The sequence below is a fragment of the Falco punctatus genome (assembly GCF_963210335.1).
Source record: "Falco punctatus genome assembly, chromosome: 1".
In the NCBI taxonomy this organism is placed as follows: Eukaryota; Metazoa; Chordata; class Aves; order Falconiformes; family Falconidae; genus Falco; species Falco punctatus.
Window position 1 is genome coordinate 27,476,720 of NC_137580.1, and position 13,339 is coordinate 27,490,058.

Here is a 13,339-nt window from a genome sequence, read left to right on the forward strand (position 1 = left end):
GTTAACAGAAAGAGTTAGCATGGAAGCCCAACAGAAATTGCCCATTTTCAAGCACCAGTTATTCTGCCCTAAGACCAGTTTCTCTTCTCACGGGGGTTGTACTGGTCTGAGTTCAGCCAGTGATGGGAACGGCTGTTTCATGCATGTGGGCTGCAGTCACACAACGACTCTTATTCAACCAAGTCTTGATGCAGCAGAATAAGGAGGTTGCTCAGCCCCATCTTGCTGTCACATGTTGCACAGGGGGTGCCAATGTGAGGACAGTGAGCGCCACTCGACCACCCTCAAATGTGCATCGACGACAGTATGTTCTCAGAAATGTAACCCATGAGTAACCTTACCCATGCATGATGCAAACCAATGCCCTCAAGCTGGGGAAAGTCCTAAGCAGGGAGGGTGTTAGCACTGCTACGGTTTGACTGACAAAGGAATGCTGCATTACCCAGCTCATGGGAGCCGGCAGGAAATTTGTTGACTTACATAACATGTTGAGGCAGGGAGTGGAACCTGGAAGAACCAAGGAAGAAACAGAAGAAAAAAGCTGTCCTTGCAGCTGTTGAAGGCACTGCAGAAATGAATGTCATATGGGGTTGCAGACCTGCCTGCAGGTTTCATCTCCAGCCTCTCACCCAGGGAAGAGCAGCTCCTTGTACGCACAGAAGAAACAATTTCTGAATCATCCCCTTTTTCTCGGTGTTCCTGCACTTTGCAGTGGTTAGGACAAAAGCTTGCTGGAGGTCTTGATCTCACCTCTTTCATAGCCTACTTCCCTGCTAGCTTGATCCCCTGCATAAGTGCAGACATAACTGTTTATTACCACATAATGTTGGAGTCTCTTGTGCACCTATGGAAGCCCTGGTTGAGCAGAGAACTTCTAATCTAGTCCTGAATGCACATCCACAAAGACACTCAGCTATTTACTTCCTCTAAGTATTCTAAACACTTAGATTTGCTGGATGGGCAGGCCAGATTCTTGCCGTAGGATTTTTTTTAATGCATTGCAATATTAAAAAATGTGGGTGTTTTATAACCATTGTCTATTACCACAGGGGGAATTTCTGCACTTGAATTATCCAAAGTTATGATGCAAATAAGGTTAAAAATTACTTAGCAGCAATACCAAGTAGCTGCCAAGCCTCTTAATGGTAGTATGTTCTTGTCACATACAACTGAATTATTCCTTTAAACTGCCTTTTTACTAATAATGCAAAATAGCATTGTGTATTACCCTAATAGTAAAAGATTTGAATACCAGTAGGTAACAAACATCCCTAAATATTATGGAAACCTTGTATCTGAAAATAATACCATAATAATAAGTCATTTGCATTTCTATAGTGTCTTTCATCTGAGAGTCTCAGAGAACTTTGCAAGCAATGACTTTGAATCATGTAGCTGGTAAGAGAGGGAAAAATAACTTGAGCTACCTAGTACCCCTGCCTTCCTACAAAACACTCCACAGGCTCTGTTGTCATTACCTTCCCCTGCAGTTTCTGTGAGTAGAGAGCATTAGAATAAGCATCCAAATCTTCCCAAGGCTCTTTTTAGGTAGACTGGGAATGGGAAGAGATTGGTCTGGGTCACTTCTTCCAGTGTCCCCTCCCCAAAAAACACTGCCAACCTTCAGGTCTCTACTGGCTCTCTAAGGTGGCAAATAAGAAAGTGGACAGACTGAAGGCCATTCATTAATTAAACTAAAGCCCATAACTGACTGTAACTGTCCAAATAAATTCTCACTAGCAAAATACTGCAACATTACTGTGACATACACAGCTGTGTGTCCTCACCCACCTGATGGTGGGAGCCCTTTATAAGATGTGCAGAAAATGTGCGTGACTCCATTGGATTAGGGAGGATTGAGATCACAGTCCTTCAGCTCAGAGGTTAGCATGCTAGCCACCAGGCTCTTGTATAACAACATTGGTGGCACCTCCCTTCCCTCAGACTTCTCAGCTCTTAAAATAAATAAGTAAATACAACAACAGTGGGCTGAGTATTTGAGCCCAAAGGAATGGCTGCTTGGCACAAAAGTCAGAAGAAATGAAAAATAATATTTAAATCGTAAGTAATCCTGAAATGTGTCTTTCAATTCTGAAGAAATGACAGGATGTGACTACAAATTTGTGGTCTACACCAGAACATTTAAACAAACACATTTTCAGAACAAAAGACCTAACTATCTGAGGCAGGATTCAAAATGTAGGGCATAATTATAAGCCTAAAACTTCTAGTGGCAGCAATTAGCTCTTCTTTTTGGCTCCAAATCAAACAATATTGAATTTAAAATGAGGTGTACTTTTAAAATCTATTTCTCTGAAATGTTCCCTACTGTCAGTTTTGCAAGATGCAACACATATAGAATATGTATTTAGTATTTTTTAAATTATAACGTTTAATAGCTGGCCACATTTCACAGTGACATCTTAATTACAAAATACCCCTCATCCTGACTGTTAATATGATTAACCAGTGCCACCTATTGGCTTAACAATAACACCCAGTTGTCATTTTATATACATAAGAAAATGAGGCAACTAGCAAAATCAAAGGGGTAAAGACCCATGTTAACATACAGAATTTAGGGGAAATATCAGTATGGAACTGACATGACAGAAGGGAAAAGCAGTTACTAAGTCCAAATATAAAGATCAAAATTTTCATTATTCACATATGATTGCATTCTTAATTTAAAACAAATGTTGGTTTCTAAGAATTCTGAGTTTTATTATGTGTGCAGTATGCTTACATGGAACAAATTTGGAGTCTGATCCAAAGGTTGGTGAAGTTAATGGAAAGATCCGTTAATCTCAGTGGATTTTAAATGAAGTTCTACATTTGTGGCACAATTTGAAACCCTGTACCTTCTGACACCTTACTGACTTCCACAGAGTTTGAATTAAATCCTCCAATCCATAAATAAATTAATAGATAAACAAACACTCATTAAATCTAGTGGGTATGGCATGGGTAAGGACTCCGAAGCAGAAGTTTATCTCATAACATATCCTAATAACTAACATCACATTAACCCTTGGGAATACAGCACCCTTACATGTAGATGTCCTTAAAGAAAACAAAAGAGTTAGGTTGACCTGCAATCCTTTCCCAATCCTGCAAATGGCACCTAGATTGCAGCTTAGGTGCCTAGGCATCTTTGCATCCCTTGACTATGATTTGTGGCAAACAATGCAAATGTAAATGCACCTGAATGCAAACACCAATGCACAGCGGGAGCTTTAGCAGCACCATGGGTTGCAGGCAGAATCTCTCCAGGGGAGAACTTCGCATTCTGGAAACTGCACAAGATGAAGAATTTGCCAAAATCTAATTCTTTCTTTTAATAAAGCAAACTAGGAAAAGCTCTTGAAAACATGACAATTTACAAACAATTACTGTCATACAATTAAATGATGTGATAGGAGAAACTGAAGACACAGCATATTTAGAGACATCAAAATTAAGTCTGAAAATTATCTCTACAGAGCACCAAAGCTTGTTACAATTAAGTACTGGAAAACAGCAAAGCCTGCAAGGACAAGAATTTGCAACTATAATCAAAATTAATGTGAAAGAAAAACTTCTTGTGAAACCTAAAAGAGGACTTCTGAGTGAGCTGTGCAAAAACGCGTAACTGAAGACCTAAAAAGGGCCAGTGCAGTATAAAAGATACGTGCAAAAATCCTACTAATTCATCTAAAGGTGTCAACTCACACTTCAAAAAATATGGAATTACCTAGAAAGCGGAACAAAAGCTGTACAACACTGTAAAATATTTTTAGTAAGTTATGTGTACTGCAGTAGCTTTACTATTTTATTTCTGACATCACCAGACCAAAGAGAAAACAATCAGGTTATGTTACTAAAGCACTTAAGGTAATGAGGCACTGGCAATCAATAAAGCAACGGGATGTCACAGACTTTTTGCCTCATAACTGAACTGCAGATTCAAGTGCTGGAAGCAAAGTCGTATGTTGTGAGCTTTGAGAAGGCAGAAAGCAGAGGCGAGCCATAAAAAAAAAACCAAAAACCACATGCGAAAGCAAGGCTCATAAAAGCACAGACATATTTCACAGTACAGGCCAGCACAGGCTCATTAAATACACCTTGTTCTGAAGAAATTCCAATTAACAATTCTACGTGACTTTACACCCGACAGTGCTGCACAGCTATGGAAGAGCTCTGCGAGCACTGCTGGCCCTCTGGTAAAGTTGGCCGTCCCTTCTCTAAATGTTCTATTGAAGTTCACAAGCTACACATTTCTAATCCAGGTTGTATTCTTCCTTAAGTCTGGTGGAACATGGCCATGGTTTGGGTCAATACAGAAATGCTGAAGTCAGTCAGGCCAGCTGGAAAAGCACGACCGATAAACGTAGCCTACAGTAATAGCTTCAAGTAAAAGATGTGAAAACTTTTATGCCAGAAGATGAAATAGTCTTGAACCTGACACCTGCGTGTGCGCAGAGACGCCCACAGAAGTGAGAGGTGCTGCTTGCTTCAGTGCAGTACGTTTGCATAGTAGGAGTTTTCTTTGCAACAGACTTTTTTTTCTTGATGCTAAATGGAGAGAACTATTAAATAACATCACTGCACAGTCAGAATAGTTCTTGGCTGCTGTAGAGACAGTTATCAAAGATGAAGAAAGTAAATGACAATCCCAGTAAAGGAGAGCAGCTGCAAGAGGGCATTAAGCCCAGAACAATGTGACTACATGAGGGAGGGATGCCAGAAACTCAACTACGCCTTGCCTAAATAAGAGAATCTCAACTGATTTCTTTACAGGACTATTTCACATACCGACAGACAACTTCTACCTAGCTATAACCACCCACTTACAGGCACTGCGGTACAACAGATTTTAAAACTGAGAATTCCAGGTGGGGTCTGCACTAAAAGTCATTGAACATGACCAAATAATTCACAAAACTGGCTTGTTTTGATGGTTTATGTAACATCTGAGAGGAAAACTCACAGTGACTGACATGTAAAGGAAGAGTGATTTATCTTACCTCCGTTCTTCCTTACCCTTTCCAATTCTAATGATTCATCTAAGCATTATTTTTAGTGAACCTTATGTAATCCAGTTGAAAAGGTCATTTTTATAAATATATATATTTATAAATATATATAAATTTTATAAATAAATTCTAAAATGTATCTGGTTTTATGAGTAAAATATTTTTCTGATGCCTTGATTTTACTAGATATTCTTTTCTTGTTCCAGATTTTATTAATTTCTTCTGCTTGCTAACCACAGTTGGTTGGTTATATATATTAAAGTAATAGTAAATTTGCATTTTAACAATCTTGAGGAGTTATCCATTGAAAATGGATAGTACATGTTCTAGTCAGTAGCTCTGTTTCAGAAGCAGATGTAGTTGAAACAACTAAGTTCAATTTCTCACAAATACCTTTCATTAAGTGTGATACAGGAAACACTATTTGAAGAACTTCCAGAACTGGCATACCAATTAAATCAATCAGCGACTGAATTACAGACTGTCTCTCAAATTAGTACTTTCAAATTACTGTAGCCATCTCCCCCACCTCTTTGCTCCTATTTTCACAAGAATGATACCCAATGACTTACAATTACCTTTAAAGATCTTCTGTGATGCTATACTCTCAATGGCAGTGTAGAGGGTGGCCTAAAGGGTGGACTTAATTTCCATTTCTTGCACTGCCAGACACTATCAGTCTTTCTTAGTGCCTCTGAAGTTATCTGTCCCTTGGCACAGAATAGATAAAAACATGTGCAAGCTGTCTGTTACCTTCCACACCTGTACAGGGTTAAAAGCAACTGAATCCACAACTGAGGATCTCATTTCTTTTACTTGAAACAATTCTGAATTTACATAATGACTATGAGGAGCTGACTGTGGTATTAACAATGGAACAATACACCAGCAACGGCATTGCTTAATAGAATTATGTAGTATTATACACGGTTGATTATAGAAAGTATAAAATAGAACAGGCGTAATTAAAACAGGTGAGATTTAAGGAGTTAATTTGCATTTTTAGCTCTGTTTTTTGAAGAAAGGAGGAATAAATGTTAATCTGTGTAGATCATGTAGAAATGTCTTCTGTTCTCCTTTGAAACATATTTTTAACTCAGTGACTGACATTAAACAAATCTGACTGAAGTATATTAATCTCAAATATAATGAATATCCTACGTGAGAATAAATCACCAGGTAAACAATCCTGTAAGTGAGTCTCCTCCCCATTCTCAAATAAACCACCAAAGGAAAAGTTGTAACATGAGCTATTAGACCCTTCATAAATGCCTCATTTGCAGGAAAGCTTCTCCCGAAACAAGCAGGCCACTACAGGACATACAGCCATGGTAAAATAATCTTTATGGGAGTTTATTGCTTTATATTTTCTTTCTTTTGCAATGATGTATAGACTGGCTTCCTGACATGGTAAAAGGATGAAGAGGCAGAAACTGGCTTTGAGAAATTTATGGAAAATGACATACACTAGTGCAAGTCACTGAAACTCATTCTAAGCAAGGAAATTTTATATTGACTAATGAGCTAATTTTGTGTCTGTGCATGTTGCTGTAAACACTACTGGTAGTGCTATGGAAGATACAGTGCAGCAGTATGCTGTACAGTCTGTTTTCTTGTGTACTTTCTTAACTGGCTTGGAGACAGCTCATGAAGAGCTAGACAATCTTCTCTCAGGAATAGCACAGCTATATTTGATCCTGCTTCAGGCAGGAGGACAGATCTGAAGGCCTCAAGAGGTCCCTTCCAGCTTCCTGGTCTGTGATTTACACAACAATAAATAACTGACTAATGAAATAACTGCCTTAGGTCCCTTGGACCTCTGTTATGACCACATATATCTCGTTTAAATGGCATGTCATTTAACTCAATGGCACTCATTTTGCTCACCACTGATTGCTTAATTCTTTATAATCCCATCTTGTAAATGACTTGCATTTCAAAGTAAATCATCATACAAACTTTGTTAGTGTCTGGATACACCAAATTAGAGATCACATAAACAGGAATGCTTCAGTAACTTGCCTCATTGCATAATCCTTCATCACATTTAAATGTAATCCAATAAATATGTAAGTAAATCAAGACTATTATCAACCAATACTATGATTTTATAATTTTCCTAGTATTTTCTAGTAACCACTCCTAAAAAGAGGATCAACACTTCCTGCTCACTGCTCTCAGTATCTGAGCTATCAGAAATATTATAGGGTGGAAAATAAAGGAGAAAAATAGGCAATTTCTTCAGAACAAATAACTCTGTCTTGCCAGAACAGTACAGATTATGAATCTAGCCACTATGACTATTATCAAGTAAGAAAATACTTTTCTTCTGATCTCCTTTTCTAGAACTTGTGGGGTCTTTATTAAACAACAGTAGGTATGAAAAAATAAAAAAATGAAGTCCTTCATTTTAAGAAAATCACTTATAAAGCAGTCATACATGATTTACGTTATGTTTGATTATGCTAGTAAAGCAAGGTCCTCTAGATGTGTCATGCTGACATAGTCAGGTGTGGAAAATTCCTTAAGAGTCCTGCATGACACATTGGTCTTCTTTAGATTAGACTCCATACCTTAAGATCCTTAGATTATTGACCACTGTCATTTCCTTATTTATTAGCATGGCTCCAGTTTAATAACCCCATGGAAATATGGAGATCAGATAACTAGGTCCTCACAGTTAAACTGGAAAAGTTAACTTGGCAAAGCTGTTGCAAGTACCAAGACTATTAATTACTTAGTAAAGCAACTAGACCATTTCATGGAAGCAAAGGACCTCACAGACTATTAAACACAAACATGTAACCTTTATCATTTTGTCTTTGTTGTGATCTTTTATTCTTTCGTCATGCATCCATAACTGTCAGGGTCAGAGGAAGAGTATTGGGCTCCTTAGGTCTAATCCACTAAATCCGATCTTATTGCATTTGCTTATCATTTATTTTACATATAATTGCTGACGTGCATAACTCTATAAATACGGATAACTCCTCTCACCTAAAAGTATTAAACTCACATGGTTATTTGATGGTTCTCAATCATTTAAAAATAATCTTAATCTAAGAAAATCCAGTCAGTGAGATTGCTTGGGAATAAACATTGAGTGTAAACTCAGGCAGTGTCAGGGCTTGTTACATATACTCTTAAGTGCCAGTCACCACTTCTTACATTGCACAGTTAGGCATCAGCCTTGTACAACACAAATACACAATACTAACTAACAGATAGTATGTATCAAAACCACTATGCTTAAGGGATTTTTGGAGGGTTTGCACAAGCCATTTATTTTGCCAATGATTTTTAACTGTGAACTTCTATATGCTTCTGAATGTCAAATGTCTATTCTGTACTTTTAAGAAGTGCTGTAGCTTGTAAGAAATGCAAATGCTTTTTAATAATACGAACACATCAAAGGATCTAGGCTTCAGAAGTGCCCACTAATAGCAAACGTTATTGTTGGGGAGCTCTCTGAAACTAAAGCTGTCCAGATAGGAAGCTTAGTCTTTAATTCTCATTTCATCTTAATGTTTTGTAAAATGATGCTAATTAGAGACTCTAAAAAATATTTTTACAAATAACATTTGCTAGGTATCATACATACACTGTAATAATTACATGTCTCAATACCTGATTCACATTAACAGAGAGCTGGAGGACAAAGCTGGAGATTTATAAAGCATAGGTGAGACTGCAAAGGTACTCAGTTGCTAGCAGGGTGAAATGGACTCTATTAATACACATTTTTGAGTGTTTAATCACACCAGAGGCATGTTACTGAAGACTGCAGCTGTGCCACCCCAAGCAACCGCCAGGAGGAGGTTGTACAAGAGTATTTGTCAGGCTCTGACAATTTGAAATCTCATTTGTTTAGCTGTTTGATCAGTCCCAATGACACATACATAGCAAAAGCATGGCTCTGGATTAAGCCCAGTGAGAAAGTCCTGCCATTTGCTAGTCTTTCCAGTTTCTAGCACCAAGTGTATTTTGAACAGCCTGATAAATCTAGTCTGTAAAGGTGACATTTTTTCTCTTGATCCAGATTCTGTACAAGAATGACTGTAGCTGCTCAGGCACAAGGTCTGTCCAGCACAGTGTCTTGTCTCCAACAATGGGCAATACCAGACGCTTACAGATGGATTTTAAGGCCAAGTCAAAGACAGAGGCAGGCATGTAATTATCGTGGTGATGGGGTGGCTTACAAGAGTTGCGTGTGGTATATCTCCTCCTTGCCCAACACAGCAGCATGCACATGGTGCTCTGCACTGACTCTGGGCTCCCTCCTCTTTACCTTGCTACACTCCTTGTTTTCAGTTACCTGTGATTTAGCTCTACTCCCCTTTTGACTAAAGATTTTCTAAGTAAAAGCCTCTCTCCAATACAAAACCAAAATTAATGAGAGTACCATCAGGGCAGTGGAGTTGCACCGGCACAACCATGATTAAATTGGACTCTCTAATTCCATCTATTATTATCCTTCTTTAATTAAAATTCCAGTAAGGTGATAAAGCAGTTGTCTTGAACAGCACTGGCTATATTAAAAACTGCCAGATTTCTCTGTATTCCATACACATGAGTATTTATGACAACATTATATTTATATCTAACACCTTCGCTGTATTACAACCTTAAATTACTGGTAGCTAAATATTACTAATGTATTATTACTGCAGCCTGAAAGGGTAACTTATCACAAAATACCCTTTCAGCAGATAAAAATGCAAAGATATTTCATTTGTTTCAGATGAAAAAAATTGCTGCTCAGGCATTGCCCTCGTATCTTGAATTAGAAGTTCAGTAACTCTTTGATCTGAAGTTCACTTTCCATTATAAATATTTTAAAATTGTCCAAACAAAACTTTAAGTCTAATGGTCTAATGTAAGATTTTCTCTTGTGTGTTTACACACCTGTGGACACACGTAAGTTTCTTAAAAGGAATTATTTTGCTGCATAAGCTTAGAGAGAGGATGCCAAGATATGTACCCTTTGTACTACCCTGTTCTTATGTGATTACACAAATCCCACCACAGAATACACATGGTCTCCTTGAAACAGCCTCCGAAATCCTCTTTAGTTTGCTGCACAGCAGACTGTTGCTCAGCTGAGAGGTCACCTCACTGCCCTTGATGGGGCAGGAAAGAAGCTCCCCTGTGTTGATGGGGGAAGGCACTGTAACACTGCGTGCACAGTGCTGTGTCACATTTCAAGCTAGGTCTCACACCTCGCTGAGGTAACGATTCACCATAAGGACACGATTCAGTACTACTTCTGTCCACTGTCAAACATACTATTTGAGAAATTAGCATCACATGGAATTTGCACAAGTGCTTCATTAGAAACTATGTCAAGTGTACAGGGCTGCAAGCTCCTCTGTCATTGGAAGAATGGCCACTTTGCACAAGACCATGCACAAGGCATGCTCCAGTGTGCTACGCTCATCTTGACTTCTTGTTTCTCGTTTAATAAAAAGATGCATGCATGTATATATACATAAACCACAATATATGGAACCAGTTTAGCATGCAAATATATCTGAAGAAATAAAGCAATTATTTGGAAAGTTAGAAAGGAAGAAATGAACTTGTAGGTTCTGCTCTGTTCTAATATTATTTCTTCAGTGCTAAGAAAAACATTGATCAAACCTAAGCTGCAGGTACATACAACCCTGAATGTTTACAAGTCTATTTGTGGATAAAATCTAAACTCCTCTGTAAAGCTCTTACTTTTAAAACAGCATTTAACAAAACTTAGGCTGTTCTTCAGTAATGCTGGAATTCTAACCTTGAGTGATGCCCTTTGAACATGAATACTCAGTTCTCACAAGGGGTTCTAACAGCAAGTTTTAAAATTGTCTATGACAGTGGCTTGAGTTTTATACACCCATTTATGCCATACAGTTCATACAATCTTATATAATTTGCATATATGTGTGCATGTGTGTATACACACACACTATAGAAAGATATGCAAAAAATATAAAAAATACAATTTTAATAATTTTTATTTTAATTAAAAAAGAATTGTCATTGGTTAAAAAATTTAAGTGCTGTTTTTTACGTAGATAGCGTAAATACCTAATCCAAACTTTTGGAGCTGGTAATTCCAGATGCAGGAAGGTGACTGGGTTTCAGATGACTTTGTTTATTTCTAAACATCAAGAAGAGACTGAAGATATGCTGTTTTACTAAAAGAAAACAACCCACACCTCTTGATCTTAGTCTTGCTCTCCAAACACACATCCTACCTTTTGAGTATGTGAATGAAAAATTTTGTTGAATATTAAACAAAGTTCTCAATATTTATACTTGTGTATTTAGTACATTTAGAACAAATCCTTAGCCCAGTCCCCAGGCTGCATCAGTAAAGAACTCACAAAAAGAACAGGGGGACATGAAAAGCCATTTTTTTCATACAGTTTATCAACAGTTTCTTGAGTTTGTCTGTTAGGCAGAATAAACTTCCATCCAATTCAATCTCCACCCTAGCCCAAAAAGATAATTTCTTCTAACAGGAACAAAGTCTTGAAGTTCTATTCAACAAAAAATCATCTTGTACTGGTTCTGCTTGAGATCTACTGTCTCTGCCTTGCAAAAAAAAAAAAAAATAAAATAATCAAAACCTACATGAGACTTGCTCATACAATCTCAAGGAGAGTCAGATCTTGCTTCCTCCTCAACCACACCAACAGCAGAGTTGTTCTGTGGCACAAGAGGACAGAGAGAAAACTCCATGTAGAGGCAGAAGTACTGAAAATGGCAGGCTTCTTTCCAACCTATGAACTGTAGGTATCTCTGACATCTAGGCCTCCTGAAATAAGACATATTTTAAATCAAGACTCAAACCAAACCCAGGTACTTTAACCATGTTGCCCTCCCAGACTCTGACTTCACTCAACTTTATCTCTAAAACTATCAACTTCCCACCCCCCCCCCCCAAGTGTAGCTTGGTTTGTAGTTCTTAAACATTACAGTGATATGCGTCACGTAAGGCCATAAATAGGTACAAAGTTAGGTAACCAGAACTAACACTTAGCACAAAAAAAGTCCTGGATTTATTTGTCTCCACATCTCCGCAACACCTCCCTTGCAATTTCATGCACTTGAACATCTGTGTTTTCCTTTAGCTAAGGAATAAATTCCACCCAGATTATATAAAATTGTCTTTATAAAAAGATCTTCATGCAATGTATCCAAGTAGGGACACCATATGGTATTTTGGGGCTGGACAAAATGGACCATCATTAACTAAGCATTATTACGGCTTTTGAGTATTTTTCCACATTAACAATTCCTCAATTATATTTTTCTTAAGGAAAACAACATTACAGGTAAAAACAATATAGTACACCTGGAACATGCAAGGTTATACCTTTCTTTTACCACATATGGCAAGAACTTTGTAAGTAAAGCAGCCATAATCCTTCATATTTTATGAGTTATCCATCCTCATGTTCAGTAGTACTAAACTACAAATGCACATAACATTTCTCTCAATGTACATCAACATGCATAAAAATACATGTAACTCCTGCAAAGCAGCCTACAATAATAGATCCAAACACAAAGATTGGTGACCCATTTCTGCAATCATTATTCATAGGAATAATTGTTTTCTAGTCAGCGAAACTAACAGCAGGTGAGAATTTTGCTTTATGTATCATGAGAAAATATGTAAATTGGGCATCAGACATTTCTAGCTTATTAGAATTGAGTATTTTCAGATTAATACAATGTTCTGGATGATGCATGTCAATGGAAAAACACTAGAATAACACAAGAAAACTCAAACTCATTCAATAGAGTAAGAAAAGGAAATCTCACTCAGGCAATCTATGAGGAAGCTGGTAAAGTTCCAGCTGACAGGTTAGTTTTATACTGTGTTGTTGTTACAATGGAGGCATTAAAGTACTATCAGTACTATCTTCTCTTAAAGTAAGTTCTTAATTTTACATTCCTACATATATATATGTAGGACTTCATTCTTAAGATTTTTAATCGTGCCAAAACTAGTATTAGTTTAGGGTTTTTATATATAGCTTGTTTTATAGTTTTAAAAAATGGGTACTGGAGGCACAGAAACCACGAGGAACATAGCTTTTCTGTATTAAAAATGGCTGTTTAAACAAAGCTTGTCCATGATCTTATCACAGTTCTTTCTGTGCAACAGAAATGTTTTTCATGGCTAAAAATTGGCTGAGAAGTATTAACTTTCAAGATCCAATAAAAGCAATCCTGTACTGGAACTTGGGAGGTATGCGGAGGTGCTGCACAGAGGAGAGAGCGCAGTATAGAGCTGTAATAAGGGATGAAAAAGGGAGCATCCTTAC

At 37.5% G+C, this 13,339-nt stretch overlaps 1 protein-coding gene across 3 annotated transcripts in view; it reads right to left on the minus strand.

Annotated features, from left to right (window-relative positions):
- NWD2 (NACHT and WD repeat domain containing 2) overlaps positions 1-13,339 on the minus strand; it is a 91,533-nt gene that overhangs the window by 40,476 nt on the left and 37,718 nt on the right. The window contains exon 1 of one of the 3 annotated variants that reach the window (XM_080396994.1): positions 11,637-12,770. The exons of the other annotated variants lie outside the window; for them this stretch is intronic. The gene's annotated coding sequence lies outside the window, so the exon portion shown is untranslated. Of the gene's footprint in view, positions 1-11,636; positions 12,771-13,339 lie in introns of those variants that run through there. 3 annotated transcript variants of the gene reach the window in all.